At 39.8% G+C, this 22895-nt stretch overlaps 1 long non-coding RNA gene across 2 annotated transcripts in view; it reads left to right on the top strand.

Annotated features, from left to right (window-relative positions):
- Nucleotides 1-375: 375 nt before the first annotated feature.
- Nucleotides 376-22895, top strand: part of LOC102026873 — a 45224-nt gene continuing 22704 nt past the window's right edge. For both annotated transcript variants that reach the window (XR_260794.2, XR_260795.2), the window contains exon 1: nucleotides 376-625. This is a non-coding gene — a long non-coding RNA (uncharacterized LOC102026873). The remainder of the gene's footprint in view (nucleotides 626-22895) is intronic.

The following is a 22895-nucleotide window of genomic DNA, read 5'->3' as shown; positions in this document are numbered from 1 at the left end:
GAACGCGTGTGGGGGTCAGAGTTGGGGGCGGCTGTCCTTGTCTGTCATGGCCGGCACCGCAGGGGCCACCCCTGACCCTCTGGTCAGAGCAGGCTCGGGAGGGTGTGGTCCACGGCTTTATGCTTGGCGTCTGGTGTGGCCGGGGGGTGGGGGGCAGTCAGGCTGGTGCACAGCGGTTGGTACGGAGATGAGAGTGGACGCAGGATTGGCTGGGCTTCCTGGGCGCAGTGCCGTGTTCTGGCGGAAGACACCGAGCTGCTCTGCGTGCCCCCAGAGCTCGAGGCATCTGTGCCGTCATTGGACACCCGCCTGGGGGCGCAGCCGGAGAAGAGCAGAACCTACACTCAGAGAGGTGGCTCATTGACACAGCTCAGCGGCTGGGGCCCAGCCAGGCCAGGTCTCTGGCCTTTTCCCTGCAGCGAGCTGATGAATTTCCCCTTCTTCTTTTTAAAGTGACATGAAGCTGGATTTCTGTCTCTGTTACTTTCAGCCACAGGAGTTTCGCTGGCGCAGGCACCATTTCTAGTGTTCCGGTGTACAGTGTCGTCCCGTCCTTTGCCCTCCTGTGGGCCTCATCCTGAAACCACACACAGCCTGGGCCCGCCTGTGTCCTCAGCCGCACTGGGTGAGCATCCTCCCTCTCGCTTCCCTCCCTGCCTCCCTCCCTTTCTCCCTTCCCCACACTTCTCCTTTCCCTTCTCCTGGTACTCGGGTTCGAACCCAGGGGTGCTCTACCGCTGAGCTGCGCCCACAGCCCCACCCCCTTTCTAACTAGAGACAGCCTTTCACTAATTACCTAGGGTGACCTCAGCCTCCCGAGACGCTGGGATTTCCGGTGTGTGTCACCATGCCTGGCTTGCGCTGCCTCTTTCTGGGCTTGAGCAAGGTATTACCAGGGCAAACTCGTCAACTTCTCAGACCTCAGTTTCCTTATTTGTAAGATGGGAATAAAAGCCGTACCTCAGAGGGCTGTCTCGAGAATGAGATCTGGCAGTGCACACATGGCGTTAACACAGGTCCGCACGAAACACTCACATTTTAGTATTTTTATCACCGTTACTATTAATAAATGGCAAGGTGATTGCTGGCAGTACTCCCAGCTTTCTCTTCTTTGTATATTCCTCAATGCCTGCTGCATAGTTGGAGGTTGGAAAAAATTTTAAAAATATTCCAAAGTATGTTTTTAGGAATAAAAGGACAAGGAAGACAGAACTTATGGCCTTTAGTTCCTCAGGGATTGAGGGAACCATTGTCTGATCAGACTGTCTCAAAATAAAAAATAAAAAAGTGCTGGGATATAGCTCAGTGGAAAGGCCTTGGGTTCAATCCCAATCACCACCCCCACTTCCCCAAAAAGTTCAGTCAAGAAGGAAGGTAGAATATACCCAAAATAATACAGTACAGGCTCAGTTCATTCATGCAACATTCACTTTACTGAGCACCTACTACATGCTGGGCACTGCGCTAGGAGAGCCACTGTGGATGAAGACAGACAAAGTCCGGTTCTCATGGAGGGCTGACAGTAATGACCACCAGCTTCCCTATAGAGCAGGAGAAGGGGTATTGGATTCATAGAGTCAACCCGGTTGTCAAAGCCCGTGTGTCCAAAAAGAATCTAAATTTTGTGGAATATTGGATGGCTGGTTTGAAAGAAAAACTTTCCCAGATAATGAGATCCATCCAATGGCCTCTCTCCCATGGGTCACTGCTGGATTAAAATTCAAACACAAACCACTGGCATCAAAATTGTCACTATTTAAAAGTAACCGCTTTTAGGATGCATGATTTTGTGAAAAAAAATTTAGTGCAGGGAGAAACAGTGTCTCTTGTTACTACTTCTAGAACTCGCCTAAAAAACTTAGATTTCCCTTTGCCTTTAATCTTTATAAAACAAAATCACCGAGGAAGCCAGATTTGAGCCATTTCAGAATTGCAGACATGCAAAATCTTTATGAGAAACATTTGACCTGATTTGTTTTGCTAATTAACAAATAACCCTCCCCTGAACGCTGTGTTTCACCCGACAGCACATTTTTAATCAAGGCATAAATTGTAGCAAACCAAGGTTTCTAAGAGAACCCGGAAAGGCCACCTCCACAGGAAAGATGCGTGTGTCACAGCAGTAACGCAGCGGGGACCTGGATGAGAGGAGCCGGGAGCTAATTTGCAGAAGGGGAGCAGAGAGTCCACGATGAAATAACAGCCTCCTGTCCTGTCGGAAAATGCGATAAATGGCCACAGGCAGATTGCAACCGGAGATTGCTGCCAGTGCGAGGTGAGGCCGAACTGCCCCTCCAGGGCTGAAGGGACCCAGTGGCATTAGGAGCAATTAAAGGAGAAATAATTTGGGAGAAAGAAAAGAAGAAGGCATTCAGCGGTGTGTTTCCACGTGTGCTGTACCTTTTGGGCCACGTAGCCTGTGTGCCTCATTCAAGACAGCAGTTAGAAGTGCCAGGGACAACCAGGGCGCAGCAGCACATGTTTGTAAACCCAGCACTCTGGGAGGCTGAGGCAGGAGGATCACAAGTTTGAACCCAGCCTAGGCAATTTAGCAGTGTTGCAAGACCCTGTCTCAAAATAAAAAAAAGAAATAAATGGCTGGAGGTGTGGTTCAGTGCCAGGGTCATAGAGAGGAAATTTGCCATTGTCCCAGGGAATGGAAGTGCTAAAAAGAGAGTTGAGTTGAGCTAGGGTGTTGGGTTGGGCGTGAATAACACAGGAAAGTGCGCCGTGATGCACACAGTGCCCTACACCTCCATGACACCAAAGTACGCGGCCTTACAGGGGCCTCGCTCCCTGCAGCGTCGAGGGGAGAGTTGCGTCCTCAGCACGTAGGGCTGTTATTATTTCAGCGCATTGCTGTGTTTCCCTTCCGACTGGAAAAGTTAGTCTTTGATAGTTCCTGCGGCTGAAAATATCAGTCAGGGCTCACAGCAGTAAAGGCTCTGCTCGAAGAGAGAGCTTAGTTCCCATTCGTTCTCCTTGTCTCTCCCTCTCCCTCCCTTCTCCCTCCCCATCTCTTCTTCTCCTCTCTCTCCTCTCCCCTCTTTATCCCCTCTTCATTCTGACTGAGGTCACAGTAGAATCTCAAATCTGCATGTCAGGTAAAATGTTAAAAGTGATTTTAAAAAAATTGTAACACATTGCTATTAAAACTTTAATCACTACAAAAATATATAACCTCAAAAGATAAATGTCCCTCATCATTCCGTTTCCCATGGGAAATGACTTTGTGTAGTTTGGTGTATATGGTTCTAAATGTATTTTTAAAGATACACACTACCCACATTATTATTTTAACAGAAATGGAACTGCTCATGTACCTCTTCTGTGCTTCCTGTCGGAGGATATTTGTGTTCCATCCGTGCAATATCTTTGAACACTTTGGTTTGGACAGTTTTCCACACGCTGGTATGCTTTGCTTGCTTGATAAATGTGACACAGTGACATTTCCCTATTGGGGGTGCAGATCCACTGCTTGCCTTGTTTAATGACCGTAGTCGTGTAGGATCCCATTCCATGGATGGATCAGTATTTTTTCACCCATTCCTCACTGATGCACTAGAGTTGAATGTATAAACTTAGCGTCTCTCTTTCCACACACACATAACCTAAAAAGATGAAAGTTTATGGCACTTCTCTGTAGGGTTAAGGAAGAGAAAAATCAGGTCCCGTGTGTGTGTGTGTGTGTGTGTGTGTGTGTGTGTATGTGGTGTGCATGTAGATACACTTGCAGCCAGGATCTTTATAGCTGTATATGTGTGCAGTGGTGATATACTCTTTTTCTGTGTGAATTATTTAGATATGATTATCTGTATTGCACGGGTTGTGAGAGGACGATGGTGTTGAGAGGTAAAGACCCTCTCCTTCTGAAAGCCTTGATAAATAAGGAGGGGCTGAGGCTGCAGATTCATACTCTGAGCTGTTCAGGAGCAAGTGCCCACAGAATAATGCAAGACCCTGGTTTACATAAGAGAAACAGAGTGGCCACAAGACTCTGGCACTGAAGACAAGAGGATGGTAACAGGGAGGTTAATAAATGATGCTCCAGCCACGACAGCATTCCAGAACCCAGAGGGATGCTAGGAAAGAAAGCACTGTTATTCCACAGCATGTGGAAAGAAAAGCTGGCTAGAGATAGAAAATTGAAAGTAGGCTGGAAGGAAGTTGGAACAATCAGGATTGATATTTTATTGCCTGGTAATTGTGGGGTAAAATTAACAAGCATAGAGCACTCATGGTAAATTCCTTGTTTTGCCCACCACTGACATAGCTAATTGATCCCAATATCTTTTTTTTTTTTTTTCCATTTGAACAAACGGTGTAAGTCTCCCTTTCTTGTTGTTCAAGGCTGATTCAGATTAGTCAAACTGACTGGTGGGATGGCTATTTCCATCATAGGTTTAGAGACGTGTGTGAGGGTATGACAGTATTGCCCTGGAATGTCCCCCACAGGTCCGTGTATTAAAGGCTTAGTTCCCCAGTGTGACACTATTGGGAGGTAGTGGGACCTTTAAGAGGTGGAGCCTAGTGGGAGATTGTGGGTCATTGGGGGCATAGCCTGGAAGGGGAGAATGGGAAGCCAGGTTTCTTGCCTCTTTTTTTTTTTCCTGGCTGCCAGTGAGGCTCGAAGCTTCTGTCACGTGCTCCTACCCAGACTTGCTTTCTACCCAGACCCAAAGAAACAGGGCCGATGAATCAGTCATGGACTGAAACCTCCAACACTTTGAGCCAAAACAAACCTTTTTCTTTGTAAGTTGATTTAACTCAGGCATTTTGTACAGTAATGGAAAGGTGAGTAACACAGAGGGTTTGGGGTGTGGGTGCTAGCTCTGTCCAAACCTTTGTCTTCCAGGGGGTGTGAGGGGTGAAGACGATGGAAATCCCCAAACACAGCAACATGGAAGGGTGGGATAGAGAAGGAGTTTGGCATGGTTGAGAGTAGAAGTGAAGCCACTTGTTAATCCGGGAACCTTGGACAAGTTAACTACTTTTTCTTTTTTTTTTGGGTTTTTCTCCGGTACCGGGAACCGAACTCACGACCTTGCGCTTGCCAGGCAGGTGCTTTGCCGCTGAGCTAAATCCCCAGCCCCGTTAACTACTTTTTCTCAGACTCAGTTTCCTCATTTGTAAAGAAGGAAAAGAATACCCCATAAGACCATAAGAAACACTAAAAAATGAAAGGTACACTACTTGAAACAAAGTATCAGATAAACATTTTTTAACATTTCCTTTACCATCTTGTTTTTACCTATTCCTAATATATTTCTTGGACATTAGGTTAATTTGCATCATGGTGGAGTCTGAATGGCAGCTCATGGTGGTCTCTCCCTTCCTTCCTCCTCTTCACCATTTAATCTGAAGGACAGAGCCGTGTCTTTCTGACCAATCATTGTTTGAACGATGGGTGTCTGATCCATGTAGGTCAATCACAATATCCCATTCCCTGGCTGCTGTGACTGGTCCATGAATGAACATGTTACCCACGATGGTCCAATCAGAGTCTTTCCTTGGGCTTCTGAAGACCTGGGGAGGAAAAACAGGGTTCTCTCTGGCTAGGAATGAAGGGTCGTGCATCTGGCAGCTGTCACGTACCATGTCCCTGTCACCTCTCACATGCAGAAAGATAACAAAATGTGCAGAGAGGTGCAAACACAGTGTGAGGTTGAAGCCTGAAAGAGTTTGTTTGTGACTTTAGCACTTCTAGGCCCAGGCACACTTCTGTGACCCCATAGTTTGAAAATAGGACTTTAGAGATACCCTATTTTGCCTGAACTGTTTTGGGTCAAGATTTTTGTCATTTGTAATTCAGAATGATGTTGAATCATGGAGTGGTAGAGCAGCCAGTATTTGTGTCTTAAAAATAAACTGTTTGGTTTGATGTTATTTGTGAAGCAGGACTAGGACAAAGGTTTGGTTCAGAACCTACTGCCCCTGCCAGCAGTTTCTGTTTGGTCCAGAGAGCTACACCTCATCCAGCTCAGGGCACAATAGGACAGGCGGCAGAAGAGCACTGCTGCACTCAGAAGAGACTAGTGTCAAAAGGAGCAGCCTCATAGACTCTCTTCCTTTCCCTTATATCTTCTTGGAGTTCTACTAGTAAGAGAAAATATCTCCAATGTGTCTTATGGGGAATGTGCAGGTTATAAGCAGCAAATTCAATTTACTAGAAAGAAATGATTTATTGTAAAGATATGGAGAGGAGATATGGGCCTTTGAAACTTCAGTGTAGCTACCAACAGTGAAAATAATCACATGGTACAGGCCCACCATGAGCTTCCATAGCTGCAGATCCAACCAATTATAGATTAAAAATGTTAAAAAATATATGGACTTGGGCCAGGGGTATAACTCAGTGGCACAAGCACCTGCCTGGCAAGTGCAAGGTCCTGAGTTCGATTCCTGGTACCAATATATATATATATGTACACACACACACACACACACACACACACACACACAGACTTTTGGTTTCTTGTCATTATTCCATAAATGTTAAAGTATAACAACTATGTACATAGCATTCACATTGAATTAGGTGTTATAAGTGACTGAGAGATGGTTTCAGGTATATGGTAGCATGAGTGCAGTTCATATACAAATATTGTACCATTTTACATCAGGGAGTTGGTATCCTTGGGGGGCCCTGGAACAAGTCCTCCACAGAGCTTGAGGGATGACTTTGTGATTTATCTAGAGCTCAGCTAAAGTAGTAGCTACTGCCTGATTCTGTAGAATGGGAACTGGTAAGCCTGGTCAGTTCTTCAAATTTTAGATTTTTAGGCTTTGGCTCTATGGAAACAAACCACTTTGTGCACCAACCAAAATATATGAGGGTTGGAGGATTGGAAATTTTTGTAAAAGACTGGTGAGTGGCTTAAAATTTCTTATCTTCTCTGTGGCTTTGTCACTTAGAAGCAATCCTCAATCAAAAGCACAAGCAACTAAAGAAAAATTAGATGCATTGAACTTCATCAAAATTTTTATTTTTTAAAGTTTTTTATTTTTTTTTAAAGATAGAGTTTATTATATATTGGCTCCAGCTTTGCTTTTTTTTTTTTGGTTGTTGTTTGTTTGTTTTTTTCTGGTACCAGGAATTGAACTCACGATCTTGTGCTTGCCAGGCAGGCGCTGTGCCACTGAGCTAAATCTCCAGCCCCACTTCATCAAAATTTTTAAAAATTGTGATTCAAAAAACATTATCAAGAAAGTGAAAAAATAATTCACAGAATGGGAGACAATATTCACAAATCACGTGTCTGATAAGGGCCTAGTATGCAGAATATATGAAGAACTCATTATAACTTGACAGTAAAACAAAAACCCAAATATTTTTTAAAAATACAAAATATTTGAACAATTATTTCTACAAAAAATAAACACATAAAAAGATATTTAAGAAATCAAAATCATAATAATTTCTACAAAAATTACGTGACAGTTAAGATTAATTATTAACGTCATTGGTTTGGGGCCTGTGTAGAGGACTTAGTAACGCACTTTTCTGGATGTGTCTGCTGGGTCATGGAGGCATGACCTTGGGATCTATAGCCGGGCTCCTGGCTCCATCCTCTCTGGTTCTCATCTGCTTTTCTTGCTGGCTTCCAGCATGATGTTTCTGCCTTGGAACTAGAGGACCATGGACTGAATCCTCTGAAACCCTGTGAGCCAAATAACCCTGTCCTCTTTTGAGTTATGGCTGTCAGGTATTGTGTCCAGCACTGGAAAACTGACCAACACAGGCATCATTCATATCCAGTGGGATAACTATGAGAAAAAGAAAAGCAATTGCAAGTGTTGGAGAGGATGTGGAAACATGGGAGCTTCCTGCTACTGTTGAGAGTGGAAAGCAGTGCATTCACATCAGAAAACCGTCACTTCCTCACAAAGTCAAGCACAGAGTAACCTATGACCCAAGAATTCTACTCCCTGCTATATACCCAGGAAAACTGGAGACATGTATTTGAAAACCTTATACATATGTTTTCACAGAGCACTATTCATGATTGCCAAAATATAGAAACAAAGTAAGTGTCCCTCAGCTAATGAACGGATAAACCAAATGTGCTCTACACTGTGGAGAATGAGTTAGCTATATAAAAGGAATACAGTGCTGGCCTACGCCACAACTCAGGTGTACAGTATCTTAAAACTATCATGCTACATGAGAGGAACTCCAAGAAAAGAGAACCGTTCCAGCTAAGAGCTCAGCACCCTCAGGTTGTGGGTGGAGAGTCTGTGACCTTTAGTTAAAGCAGATTGGCAGCTCTTGCAGGATTTATGAGTGCTCAGACACAAAGGACCATATATTTTAAAAAGGCTGTATATTGTATGACCCCATTCATGTGACACGTCCAGAAGAGGCAAATCTCTGGAGACTGAGTGTAGATGGGCAGCTCCCTGGGGCTGGTGTGGAGGACCTGGGGACTTCTGGTGTTATATCCCTGCTGTTATGCACCTTTGAGCCTCTGTGCTCTTAAATAAGACTATTCCTGATGGGGCTGGTGGTGTCCACTGCAGCCCCTCGGATTCCCCACATCATCAGTCCTTGGCTGTGGTGCCTCCACCTTCACTGATCGATAGCTTTCAGGACGATTTTCTTCCTGCTGGGTTTTGATGAATTATGGGATAAACTGAGGCCACAAAACCTGTTTTGGCCCCAGTGGTGAAAAATGGCCTCTTTAACCCACTACATTAGGAGCCTTCCTTTAATCTAATTCCTGTGGTCTGATGTGAGGAGGCCACGTGGTCGTCACGGCCATGTTCTATTAATCAAAGCTCCTGTAAATGGAGGGGAGCACGGTGCTGTGGTGCCGAAAGGCCTCGGTTGTCCCAGCTGCGGCATGTCAATAAGCCATGTGATCAATGAGGAGCGGCCGTAAAGCTCGCCTTTGAAACCTTGAAAGGAAGGAGACGTTTACAACAGCAAAGTGGGATGTTGGGTGTCAAAGGATCAGTCACTGTAGCAGTTAAATCAAGATTTAGGGATTTATGATGGCTCTTTAGTTATTTTCCCCCAATTGCTGAGAAATGAAATTTGACATATGGCCTTTCCTGCTGTTAAAATGCGCAGGTCCAGTGTTGTAAATTCTGTCTTCTTCCATCAGCAGGGATGACAAAGCAAGGAGCTTCTTTATTGACGCAAAGAATTTTAGAGTTAATAATGGACAGCATTTCCTGGGAAGTTGTCATTCTTCAGACATTATTCACAGTGCTTCACATATAGTTATTACCCCAGTTTTAAAAATAAGGCACAGGAGGCTAAGTAAGCTACTCATGGTCACATGGTAGTGGGATGGTCCAGTCAGGACACACGTAGGATCTGCCTCAAGCTGCTTTGCTGTTCTAACAACGCTAAAGGACGCATGGGTTTGATCTGATGGAACAAGCTTTTGGACTTGAGGATTTCTGAAGATTTTAATATGGCAATATGCATTAAATGTTTTTAATATCTGAATACAGGATGTGGCATTTTCCAAATTATTTAATTGCCCAATGTAAGTCACAAAATGAATTCAAATCTACATGGTGTGGTTGCAGGGACCAAATGATTATTATTAACCATTTTGTCACATCCGCCCTGCGTGTGGTCCTTCCTGAAGCATTATCCCCTAACAGGATAAAAATGGGAGTTGTGGATTCGAAAGTCTATTTTAGAAGCTGATTATCACCCTGGTGTAAGGCAACACTACCAGTTTGTCCTAGTAGAGGACATCTGTCCTTCTCCTTGACTGATGGCTCTTGTCCCTTCTATCTCATACTCCAGCTTTCCTTTGAGGACCTACACTTTTATTGCATGGAGTCAAGGTCTCTTGCTGACTTTTGCTAAGGGATCAGCACAGGACACAGGATAAATTAATGGGAAAATACCCTAGGACTTTTAACCTTGTACTTGAGCCAAAAATCTCAAAGACAAAAAAGTAATAGAAGCTGTCATATCTTTATTTGAGAGTCTAATGACAATGATCTGCGTGCGTATATGGAATTACCTTAGTTGTGCTCTTTTTGAGGCTTGAACATTATATCAGCTATATATTGCCATGATAGTAGTGTGTAACAAACAAGCACAGAGCTTTCGATAAGCATCTTTGCTTGTGCGTCTGGAGTCATGTGGTGTTTGACTCTGCTGATGTTTCCTGGGCTGGCTTACTGGACTGGGCGTTGGTCGGCTGTGACCTTCCCTAGGATGACCTTGACTAGGGCACTGGAGGCAAGCGCAGTGACCGGCCATGCTCCACCTCTTCTCCAGTGTTATTCATGACAATGGTAGAGGCAAAAGAAAGCCGATGCACAAGCTCATTTAAATGAAATCCCAGCCTTTTCCTCTTTAAAGCAAACCAATTTTGTAATGATTATGGGTTCAAGTTAAATTTTAAGTAATGTAGGAAGATCCTGTGTACTCTTTACCCAGTTCCCCTCAGTAAAGACATCTTGCAAACCTGTAGAACAGTGTCACAACCAGGACATTGAGACTGATGCAATTTACTGATCTTATCCAGATATTCCCACTTTATTTGTACTCAGTTGTACGTGTGTCTGTTTAGTATTTTTTTTTTTTTTTGTTTGTTTTATTGAGGCAGGGTCTTGCTATACAGTTCAGGTTGTCCTTGAGCTCACTTTGTAGCCCAGGCTGGTCTCAAACTCACAATGATCCTCCTGCTTCAGCCTCCTAAGTGCTGGGGATTACAGGCATGCACCATCAACCCTGGCCTAGTCTCTAATTTTGTCATTTCAAGAACATCATATAAATGGAATCATACCATATATAATTTTTTGGTGAGTTTTTTTCTTTCTCTTATTGGGGATTGAACCTAGGGCCTTGCACTGAGGTACATCCCCAGTCCTTTTAATTTGTTTTGTTTTGATACAGGGTCTTGCTAATTTACTAAGTTACCCAGACTGGACTCAATGTTGCAATTCTCCTGCCCCAGAAGCCCCCCAGAGTTCTGGGATTACAGATGTGTGTGCCGCCATACTCAGCTAGTCTTGCCTGTTTCTCAGACTATAACTCTATGGATGTTGGCTTAAACTGCTGAACCAATCAATAGTTTGTTCTTTCTTATTGCTGAGTAGTATTCCATAGTATTGGTGTACCACAATTTATTTAATCATTCATTGATTTAAAAATGCCCAGGTTATTTCTAGTTTTTGGCTGTTACAAATAAAGCTGTTATGAACAACTGCTTTTTGTCATGTGCAGGTCTTTGTGTGATATAAATTGTCACTTTGCTGAGATAAATGCCTAAGAATACAATTGCTGGGCTTTAATGGTAGTTGTTTACATTCTTTCTGAAAATGCATGAATGATCTATTTTCTGCACATCCTTGTCAGCCTTTGGTTGTTACTGTTTATTTTTATTCTTTAAGATTTTAATTTTTACTCTTAAATGTTTGTAGAACATAATGATCACATTCCTCTTGGAGAGTTCTTATGCGTTATTAATTCTTAATTCTTTTTTCATCTCCTTCCCCTCCTCTCTACCGTTTCCTCCATCTCTTGGTCCCATTTCCTTTTGAAAAGATCAATTTCTTACTTCCTATTATCTTTCCTCTTTATTTAAAAAATTTGATTAAGTTTATTGGTACAGTTTAGACATATACAATGATCATATTCATCACAGGGAATTTGTACCCATACATGATGTATTTTGATTCCTCTTTTTTCCCATTCTCCTCCCTTCAGTCTCTCTTCCCCTCCCTATTTATAAAGCTTTGTTTCCATTTTATCTTTTTTAAATTATTTTTTCCTTTTCTCTTCCTTCCTTTCTCCCTTCCTCCTCCGTAATTCCTCTTTCCTCTTGAACAATTTCTTCCTATTTCATAATATCTGCTGTACACTTTAGTTCTATTTACTCTTTTAGATTCTTATACCAGGGGAACAATGTGATATTTACACATGTGAATCTGATTTATTTCACTTAAGAGTATGGTCTTAAGGTTCATCCATTTACCTAGAATTGTCTCAAGCTTATCATTCTTTATTGCTGAGTCGTGCTCCACTGTCTAAAACAACACCATATCTTTTTAGTCATTCCTCAGTTGATGGGCATTTGGGTTGTTTCCAAGGTTTAGTTATTATAAACAGTGCCACTATAAATATAAGTGCAAATATCACTGTGGTGTGATGTTTTTAATTCTTCTGGGATGACACCCAGAAGGGGAATAACTGGATAAAATGGAACCTCTAATTCTAGTTTTTGAGGGATTTCCACAGTGGTTGCACCAGTCTACATTCCCACCAACAGTGGAGAAGGGTTTCTTTTCCCCCACAGCCTCACCAGCATTTGTTATTGGTTGATTTCTTGATGATAGCCTTTTTTCTGGAGTGAGATGGAATCTCAGCATTGTTTTAATTTGAATCTCTCAAATGACCAGTGTTGTTTCTCATATATTTATTTGCTGTTTTTGTTTCTTCATCTGAGAAGTGTGTATTCACCTCAGATGCTCATTTCTGGATTGGGCCTTTAAATTTGGGGGATTTGATTTTTTTTGATTCTTTATATATATATATATATATATATATATTCTAGATATATGTCCATTGTCTGAGGGACAACTGGTTAAAAATATTTCTCACTCTGTGGGTTGTTTTTGCACTCTGTTGCTGATTTCTTTTGCTGTGTAAAATGTTGTTTTTCTAAAAATAGGATAAGATCCCAGTTGTTGATTCTTTGTATTATTTCCTGTACAGTTAGGGTTTTGTTCATGAACTTTCTGACTACACCAATGTCTTTAAGAGTTCTGCCTATTCTCTATTCCAGCAGATTTAGTGTTTTGGTTTTAATATTGAGATCTTGGATCCATTTTGATTTTAGTTTAGTGCATGGTGATAGACATGGGTCTAGTTTTAGTCTTCTGCATGTGGGAAGCCAGTTTTCTTCAGCACTATTTATTAAAGAGTCTATCTTGCTTCCAGTGAAGGTGTTTGGACCCTTTGTCAAAAATAAGGTGGCTGAGTATATTTGGAGTTGTTTCTGCATCTTATAATGTGTTCCACTGATCCTCAGGTCTATTTTTTTGCCATTACCATGTTGTTGTTTTTTTTTCAAATCACAGTAACTTTGTAGTATAATTTCAAATCAAGGATTGTGATGCATCCTACCTTGCCTTTATTGCTGAGAATTGTTTTTGCTGTTGTAGGTCTCTTCTGCTTCCACATGAATTTTAAAAATATTTTCTGTAGTTTTGTGAGGTATGCTATTGGTATTTTGATTGGGATTGCATTAAATCTGCATAATGATTTGGGAGTATGGCCATTTTCACTATGTTGGTTCTTCCTATTTATGAGCAAGGGATACCTTTCCATTTTCTGATATCCTCTTTTATCTTCTTTTTCAGAGTACATTGGTTTCAGTATGTAGATCTTTTACTTCCTTTGTTAGATTGATTCCTAAGTATTTCATTTTTTAGATGCTATTGTGAAGGGTGTGGTTTCCCTAATTTCTCTTTCAGTGAGTTTGCTGTTTGTTTACAGGAATGCTATTGATTTTTTTGGGTTAAGTTTGTATCCAGCTATGCTAATTTATTTGGTTTTAAAATCTTCAAGTCTTTTGGGGTCTTCTACGTAGAATATCGAGTCATCTGCAAGTAATGATAATTTACCTTCTTCCTTTCCTACCCTTATTCTTTTTACTTCTTTTTCTTATCTAATTGCTCTAATGTTTCCAGAACTATATTGAGTAGGAGAGGTGACAGTGGAAATCCTTGTCTTGTTCCTGCTTTTAGAGTGAAAACTTTCAGTTTTTGATCATGTAGGGTGATGTTGGCTGTTGAATTGTTCAGAGATGGCTTTTATCAGATTGTGGTAAAGACATATATTCCAATCTTCTGTAGGACTTTTATCATGAATGGGTGTTGGACTTTGTCAAATGCTTTTTCTGCATCTATTAAGATGATCATGTGATTTTTGTCTTTGGCTCTGTTGATATGGTATATTACATTTATTGATTTGCATATATTGAAGCATCCCTGCATCCCTGGGATGAATCCTACTTGGTTATGGTGTATAATCTTCTTGATGATTTGCTGCATTCTGTTTGCCAGTATCTTATTGAGGATTTTTGCATCTGTGTTTATTAGGGAGATTGGCCTGTAGTTTCCTTTTTGGTTGGGTCCTTCTTTGGTTTTGGAATCAGAGTAATACTTGCTTCCAGAAATGAGTTAGGGAGAATTGCTTTCCTTTCAATTTCATTAAAGGGTTGCAGTATTATTGGTATTTGATCTTCTCTAAATTTCTTGTAGAATTCAACAGTGAGTCCATCAGGTCCTAGGCTTTACTTTGTAGGTATATTTTAAATTATACTTTCAATTTTATTGACTGATATTAGATTATTTAGTATTTTTATATCTTCTTGTTTTAGTTTTAGCAGTTCATATGTATCTAGGAATCTTGTCAATTTCCTCTGTGCTTTCCATCTTATTGGAGTGCAGGTTCTTGAAGTAATTATTGATTATCTTTGGATTTCCACAGGATCTGTTGTAATTTCACGCTTTTTGTTCCTAATTGCATGAATTTGAGTCTTTTCTTTCCTCTTTTTTGATAAGGTTGGCTAAGGGGTTATCAATTTTATTTAATCTTTCAAAGAACCAACTTTCAAGTGGTTCTTTTTTTTTACTTAGTTGTTTTTTTTCTTAGTCTCAATTACATTAATTTATGCTCTTATTTTTATAATTTCTTCCCTCATATGAGCTTTGAGTTTGATGTGTTCATTTTCCTAGAAGATTGAGGTTCAATATTAAGTTGTTCTTTTGAACGCATTCTGTTTTCCTGATGCGACAATTCACCACTATAAATTTCCCTCATAGGACTGCTTTCTTTGCATCTTATAAATTCTGCTATGTTGTATTTGCATTATCATTTAATTATAGATACTCTTTAATTTCTTCTTTGATTTCCTCTGTGACCCATTGGTTATTCAGAAGGGTGTTGTTTAATTTCCATGTGTTTATGTAGTTTTTATGGATTCTTTTGCCAATGATTTCCATTTTCATTGCCCTATGGTCAGATAATATACACAGGATAATTTCAGTTCTTCTGCATTTACTTAAACATGACTTCTGGGCTAGTATGTGGTCTATTTTGGAGAATATCCCATGTACAGCTGAGAAGAATATATTCTGATGTTGTTGGATAGAACACTCTATAGACATCTACTAAGTCCATTTGTTCACAGGTTGGTTTAGTTCTGATATTTCTTTGTTGATTTTTTTTTTCTAGTTGATATTCCTATTTGTGACTGTGGGATATTGATATCCCCCATTACAACTGTGTTAGTGCTTATTTGATTTTTAATGTCTATTAATATTTATTTTATGGGGCTGGGGATATAACTTATTGGCACAGTGCCTGCCTAGCAAGTGCAAGGTCCTGAGTTCAGTTCCTGGTGACAAAAATTTTGTTTTATGTGTTTGGCTGCACTAGAATTTGGTGCATATATTTATGATGGTTATCACTTCTTCCTGGAGTTTTCCCTTAACAAGTATATAGTGACCTTCTTTGTCTCTTTTGATCAGTCTTGACTTGAAGTTCCCATTGTCTGCAAATAGAACAGCTATTTTCTGGGTTCCTGTCATATGGAGTATTGTTTTCCATATTTTGACTTTCAGTCTGTGAATTTCTTTTTGAGTTAAATGTGTTTCTTGTATGCAGCATATTGTTTGATCTTGCTTCTTAATCCATTCTACCAGTCTATTTCTTTTGATTGGTGAATTGAGGCCATGTACATTGGCTTTTCTTTCTTATATTATTTTCCTGTTGTTGGTTCCCTGTCTTTCCTGTCTAATTGCTTGCTCTGCCTGATAGCTTCTTTCTATTGTGTTCTTTTAATTTTCTTTTTCTAAAATATCTTTCTATTGTGTTCTTTTAATTTTCTTTTTCTAAAATATCTGTTGGAGCATTTTGGAGAACTGATTTTGTGGCCATGAATTTCTTCAGTTCTTTGTCATGAAAGTATATTTTTCCACTGATTTTGAAATATAGTTTTGGGGAGTACATCAATTTAGGTTGGAAATTGTTTTCTTTTAGGGCTTGAAATACCTCACTGCAAGTATTCCTTGATTTGAGGGTTTGTGTTGACAAGTCTGCTGTGATTCTGATGGGCTTTCCTTTATAGGTGATTTGTTTCTTTTCTCTAACTACTTTTAATATTCTATTCTTGTGCTGAATTTCTGGAATCCTAATTATTATATGGTATAGATTTGTATTATTTGGTGTAGATTTCTTTTGGTCATGTCTATTTGGAGTACTATATGCTTTACTTATTTGTGTGTCAAATTCTTTATCCATGTTTGGGAAGTTTTCTGCCATTACTTCTGTGAAGAAGTTTTTTAAAATGGCATTTGTACTATCTCTAGCTTTCACATTAAATTTAATCAATCTTATGTTGTTCTTCTTTATTTCATCTTGCATCTGTTGGATTGATTTTTCATGGTTCCTTGCTATTTTTAAGATATCTTTCCTTTCATGGTCTCTAGCTGCAATCCTGTCTTTAGAACTGATATTCTATCCCTGTCTCAGTTCAATCTGTTGTGTATACTTTCAATGGAGTATTTAATCTCCTGGACTTCTGTTTGAATCTGTTCCATGGATTCCATTTCTTTCCTATGTTGGGCATTCATTTCCACCATTTTCCTAAGCTCTTCTATTTTAAAAATCTGTGTCTGTTCTAATATCTTTCATTTTGATCACTTTTTTTTCTCTGCTAGATTATTTTTTCTATAATCTCATCCAGTGGTTTTTTTACTTCTGCTGAGATCATTTCAGAAAGTTCCAGTTTGTGGCTTCCAATTTCCTCCATTTTATTGTGCTTGGGACATGTCCTTGGTGGGCTGAAGGTCTTGGGTTGCATTTTGCTTCTGTTCCCTGTCATTTTCTATTTTGTTTTGTTTTATTTTCTCTGTTAATGCTTGTAGATTTCTTATGGTAGACAGCTTTATCACTAGTATTGAGGCTTCCCTAGGAATTGACTATTCCTCAGGGATGTCCTCTAGGTGTAGGTGGTTCTTGTTCTTTCTGTGTATCCCAAGAACCAATTTATTAAAGATGAGAATTTGCAATCTATTTGGCTCAGCACCCAGTACTTTGATACTGGACTATGGTGATGGTTATGACCCCAGACAATCACAGTGTTGTCATACAAGGGAGAAAAATAGTTATAACAAGTATGACATCCTGGCTTAAGGAATACAGTTGCAATAATAATAGCATCAAGCACAGCCTAGCAACTGATGAACTGTGGTAACTATTAACCTGACACCTTTAACCATAGTAGGAAGTTCTATAGTTATTTAACAAAATACAGCATATACCAGGAACTTGTATGCAATGAGTTCCCCCTTAGTGGAGTGATTTTACACTGTATAGGGTGGGTATTTAAGAAGGATAGGGGACATGACAGAGAGAAGAATAAGGACAAATATAGTAGAAGAAAGACTGGAAGGCAAAGGATGATCACCCAAGTTTTAGGAAACTGTAGAACACAGTGGAGGGAAAATGAAAGAGAAAGCAAAAGAATATTGAAGTAAACCAGGAGAAGGGTCAGTGTTCATTCACATGAAAATATCATAAAATCAAGAGAGATAGTTGAGGAAAGAGAAAGAAGACAAATAGGAAGAAAAGAAAGGCAAGAAACCTAAATAGTGAAAAAAAGAGAGAAGGAAAGCTAATCAAACAAACAGAAAAATAAAGAAAAATAAAATTCTTTAGATGTCCATAGTTCTGTGGTAGTGTCAGATCCCAGAAATGTGCTGTGTAATCCTGCCAAGTTTGCAGCAGGATTTTTGCTGAGTATGGGGATGATCTTGGCCTCTGGATGTGGGGGCTGGTACTGGTCTTATGTAGACAACATTCTGCATGTCTGCTTCTCCTTACTGTGACTGTCTCTAGGGCGTTTTCCCAGTTGCTGTGGGGCCCTCAGGTAGGGAGAGCCCAGGGTTGCTCCCAGCCCAGTTGCTCCCAACTGTGTACAGTTGGCTCCTTCCAGGCCTTGCACAGCTTCCTCTGTCCCACACCACTGATTCCTCTTACACGCTGAGCACTGGGCAGGAGGAGCGCCCTTGTCTCATGCAGGCCAACACTTATGCTTCTGGACCAAAGCTAGTCTGTTGGTCTCAACCAGGAGGATGCTTCCAGTCTTTTGTATTTAGGGCTAATGCTGGCTTTTGGTGGCCACCAGAGTGGAGTCTGTGTGGTCCTAGCTCCTGCCTCTCAGCAGAATTCCCCCTACTATGCTCCTACCTCCCAGCAATCTACTATGACTGGATGGCTCTTCCCTCCTTCCTCTTTGGGACATTGGCAGTGAAGCAACCCAGACTGTTCTGCTCCTGGAATTCACCCCAAGACTTATGAAATAAAGTGGCAGCCCTGCTCACATACTTCTGTTCCATGTGTCTGTCTGCCAGAGCACAGCACCAGTGCACCTCACTCACCAGCTGCTGGTTCATATTATCAGAGCTGCTTCAGACTTTTCCACACTGCTCTCCTGGTTGTGGTGTGTGTCACACTGGGCTGTTTCCTGTTCTGCCTGTAGTGTGTGCTGAGCTTGGCTAATGGCTTGTATTTCTCTTATTTTGCCCTATATTTATATTTTGGGTTTCTTGTATGAGAGAAGCCATGTGATAGTTATGCCAGAGTGTCTAATTTATTTCACTCAACATTATGATCTCAAGGTGCATTCATATTCCTGCAAATGACTTAAGTTTATCCTCTTTATAACAAAGTAATACTCCATTGTGTATAAATACCACATTTTCTTTGTCTTTTGATTGGCATATTGGCCACTTAAAGCTATTATGAGTTGCTGCTATAAACATGGGTGTGCATGTATTATTGTAGTATGGTGTCTTTAACTTTTGGGAATATATCTAGAAGGGGAATGGCTGAGCTGAAAGGAATTTCTTTTATTTTTTTGAGGAATCTCAATGCTGCATTCCATTGTGGTTGTACTAGTTTCTCACCAACAATTTCTCACTTTTTCTACCTCAGCCTTACCAGCATTATTATAGTTGGTTTCCTAATGGTAGCCATTCTTTCTGGAGTAAGATTGAAATCTCAATATTGTTTTAATTTGAATTTCTCTAATGGGCAGAGATGTTGGACATTTTTTCATGTATTTACTGGCCATTTGCAATTCTTCTGTCTATTCATTTCAGTTGCCCATTTTTGACTTGTCTTTTACTTTTGGGAGTCTAACATTTTTTGAGAGTTTTACATACTCTAGCTATTAGTCCTCTGTTTGAGGAATAGCTGGCAAAAATGTTCTCCTTTTCTGTGAATTGTCTGTTTACTCTGTTGACTGTCTCATTTGCTGTGTAGAGGCTTTTTAATTCGATATGATCTCATATGTTGATTCTTTGTGCTATTTCTTGTGCAATTGAGGTTCTGTTCACAAAGTCCTTGTCTATACCTATGTCTTTTTTTTATATCTATGTCTTCAAGAGTTTAATCTATTTTATCTTCCATAGATTATTTGTGTTTTAGTATTTATATCTTTAACATATTTAATTTTAGTTTAATACATGGTGAGAAACATGGGTCTAGATTTAATCTTCTCTGTATCTTCCAGCAGCTTAAGTGTTTCTGGCTTAACATTTAGTTGTTTAATCCATTTCGATTTTTGTTTAGTACATGGTGAGAGACATGGTTATAGATTCAATCTTCTTCTTATAAATAGCTAGTTTTCCCAATACCATTTATTAAAAATGCTATCTTTCCTCCAGCATATGTTTTTGGCCCTTTTGTCTAAGATGAGATAGCTGACTGTGCCTGGGGTTGTTTCTGCATCCTCTGTTCTGTTCCACTGACTTGCATGTCTGTTTTTGTGCCAATATCATGCTGCTTGTAGCCACTATAGATTTATAGTAAATTTGAAGTCTGAGATTGTGATGCCTCTTGCTTTGATCTTGTTGCCTAGGATTGATTTTGTGATTCTGGGTCTCTTCTGGTTCCATATGAATTTTAGCATTGTTTTCTGTAGTTCTGTGAGGATTACTGTTGGTATTTTCACCGGAATTACATTAAATCTATATATCAGTTTTGGAAACTGATAAAGCCATTTTGACAATCCTGCCTATCTCAGAACAAGGCATATTTTTCCATTTTCTGATGTTCTCTTCAATCTCCTTTTTTCAGATGACTATAGTTTTTTTCTTTTAAAGAGAATAATAAAAAAGAATGATAGCAAAATACCAGCAACATAGCCAAAAACAAGACAAAGCAAAAACTGTAAAAATGATATAGGATTTCAGAACAAAATGATAGGAATTAATAGTGGTTGTTATATTACATATTATTATCCTCAATGATGTTGCTTAGATTACCAGATGTAAGAATGCAAGATTGATCAAACCATTAAAGAGAATAAAAAATAAAACAAAACAAAACAAATTAGAAATGACACAGAGTTTCACTAGACAGGATGGTAGGAATTCACCAGTGGTTGTTATATTGCATATTGTTTCTTCACATTAGTTGTTCAGATTACCAGATATAAGCATGCAAAATTGGTCACAAAAAATTAAGCATAAACTGTTCCTTTCAATAAACCATTAGACATCAGCAGTGCACTTATCCCAGCTATCCATATATATATATATTCCCTTCTTTCTGTCTTTGTTTTTCTCCTTTTCTTCATCCCAGTTTTTCCTTCCTTCAAGCAATTTTTTTCTCTCTCATGATATCTATTATACATTTTGGGTTTTAATTACTCTTTTAGTTTCTTACACTAGGGAAGGAATATGATGTTTACACTTGTGGGTCCAATTTATTTCACTTATGAGCATGGTCTCTAGTTGCATCCATTTACCTATAGAAGCCTAGAGTTTATTTTTTTTTATAGCTGAGTAATACTCCATTGTATAAAAATACCACATCTTTTTTATCCATTCCTCAGTTGACGGGCATTTGGATTGTTTCAAGGTTTAGCTATGATAAGTTGTGCTGCTATAAACATGGGTGCATGTATATTGTTGTGGTATGATGTTTTTAATTCTTCTGGGAAAATACCCGGAGAGGAATAGCTAGGTTAAGTGGGAGTTCTAATCTTAGTTTTGTGAGGAGTCTCCACACTGATTTCCACAGTGGTTTCAGAAGACTATAATTTTGTTTTAGAGTCTTTCACTTCCTTGGTCAGGATAAGTCCTAAGGGTTTAATTTTTCTTGATGCTGTTGTGAGTGTGCTGTTTTCCTAATCTTTTTCAGGGAATTTATTATTGGTATACAAAAATGCTGTTGATCTTTGTGTTGATTTTATACCCTGTTACACTACTGAATTTTGTTACTAATTTTAGGAGTTTTTTGGTGGAATTTTTGGGATGTTCTGTATGGAATATTATGTCATCTGCAAATAATGATAGACTAACTCTTTCCTTTCCTAAGCATACCCCTTTTGCTTCTTACTCTTGCCTGATTTCTCTGGCTAATGTTTTGAGAACTATATTGGTTTGTTTTGTTTGTTTTGAGTCAGGGTCTCACTATGTAGTCCAGAGTAGACTTGAACTCACTGTGTATCCCAGGCTGGGCTCAAACTTGCATCCCTCCGCCTCATCCTCCTGACTGCTGGAATTACAGCACCACTACACTTAGTTGTTCTCTGTCCTTTCATGGCACCCACAGTGGGGCTGTCCTTGCAGGCAGATGACCACAAGTGGCAGGTACCCCTCCCAGGTAGTGGGCCAGTGTGTGGCTGGGAAGTATTTTGAGCAGCAGCTCTGTTTCTCTAGTCTCCACCTCCTCAGACCTGGCCCAGGCCTTGGCACCTAGAACAACCATAGAGATCTTCTAAAAGCAAAAGGAAGTCATGTCCTTGTCCCAAGGAAACATAAATGACCCCTTTCTCATATCTGGGAATAAGAAGGCGTACGAGGGTGGCTCCCTATTTGTCTTATGTGTACACTTTATCATCCAGATTTGGTGTTCAGTGGTTCTTCTGCTCTCTGCCCCCACCTGCTCTCCATCTGTTCTCCACTTCCTTCCACCTGCTCCCCACCCTGTCTGCTCTTTATCCCTACCTGTCAGGTTCCCCCTAGTCCTCAGTGCTTCTCTTCACGCAGTGTAGCATATGTGCCACATTTAGTTGCTCAGGTCACATCAGGAATGAAAGTTGAGAACTATATTGAACAGGAGTGATGATAGTGGAGATCCTTGCCTTTTCAGTGATTTTAGAGAGAAAGCTTTCAGTTTTTCTCCATTTTATATGATGTTGGCAACAGGTTTGTCATAAATGGCTTCAGTCAGATTGAGAGAAGGTCCTTAGTACCTGTTTTCTTCAGGGATTTTATCACGAATAAATGTTGGATTTTATGAAAAGCTTTTTTATGTGTCCATTGAGATGATTGTGTGATTTTTGTCCTTGGTTCTGTTTATGTGGTATATTACATTTATTGATTTGTGTATGTTGAATCATCTTTGAATCCTTTGGATGAGGCCAAATTGGTCATGGTGTATAATCTTTTTTATGATTTGGTGCATTCTGTTTGCTAGTATCCTTGGCTTGTATTTTTCTTTTTTGGTTAGGTCCTTTTTTTTTTTTATTATCTTAAAGAGTAAAATAAGGATAACATAGTAATAGGGGGGCTTACTGAATTACAAAGTGGTAGGAAATTATCAATGGTTGTTTTACATATTGTTATCTACAAGGTAGTGTCTCAGGAAAACAAATAATAGTGAGTTACAAACAAAAGTGGTAGGAGATTATCAATGGTTGTTGTACTATACTTTGATATCTTCAAAATGATTCCTAAAGAAAATAAATAGAGCTATACATGAGTGACCAATTGAATAATCATTGACTATTCTCAATGGTTGCTGTAGGAAACACATAGTAATAAACATACAACCATTTATGAAATAGCATAGGAACAGAGTATGGACAGATTAGTAGGAAAATGTCAGTGGCTGC

This window comes from Chinchilla lanigera, unplaced genomic scaffold (genome assembly GCF_000276665.1).
Source record: "Chinchilla lanigera isolate Chin_1 unplaced genomic scaffold, ChiLan1.0 scaffold00020, whole genome shotgun sequence".
Lineage (NCBI taxonomy): Eukaryota > Metazoa > Chordata > Mammalia > Rodentia > Chinchillidae > Chinchilla > Chinchilla lanigera.
The sequence above is the reverse complement of the archived record's forward strand: the minus strand, read 5'-3'. Positions and strand labels throughout refer to the sequence as shown.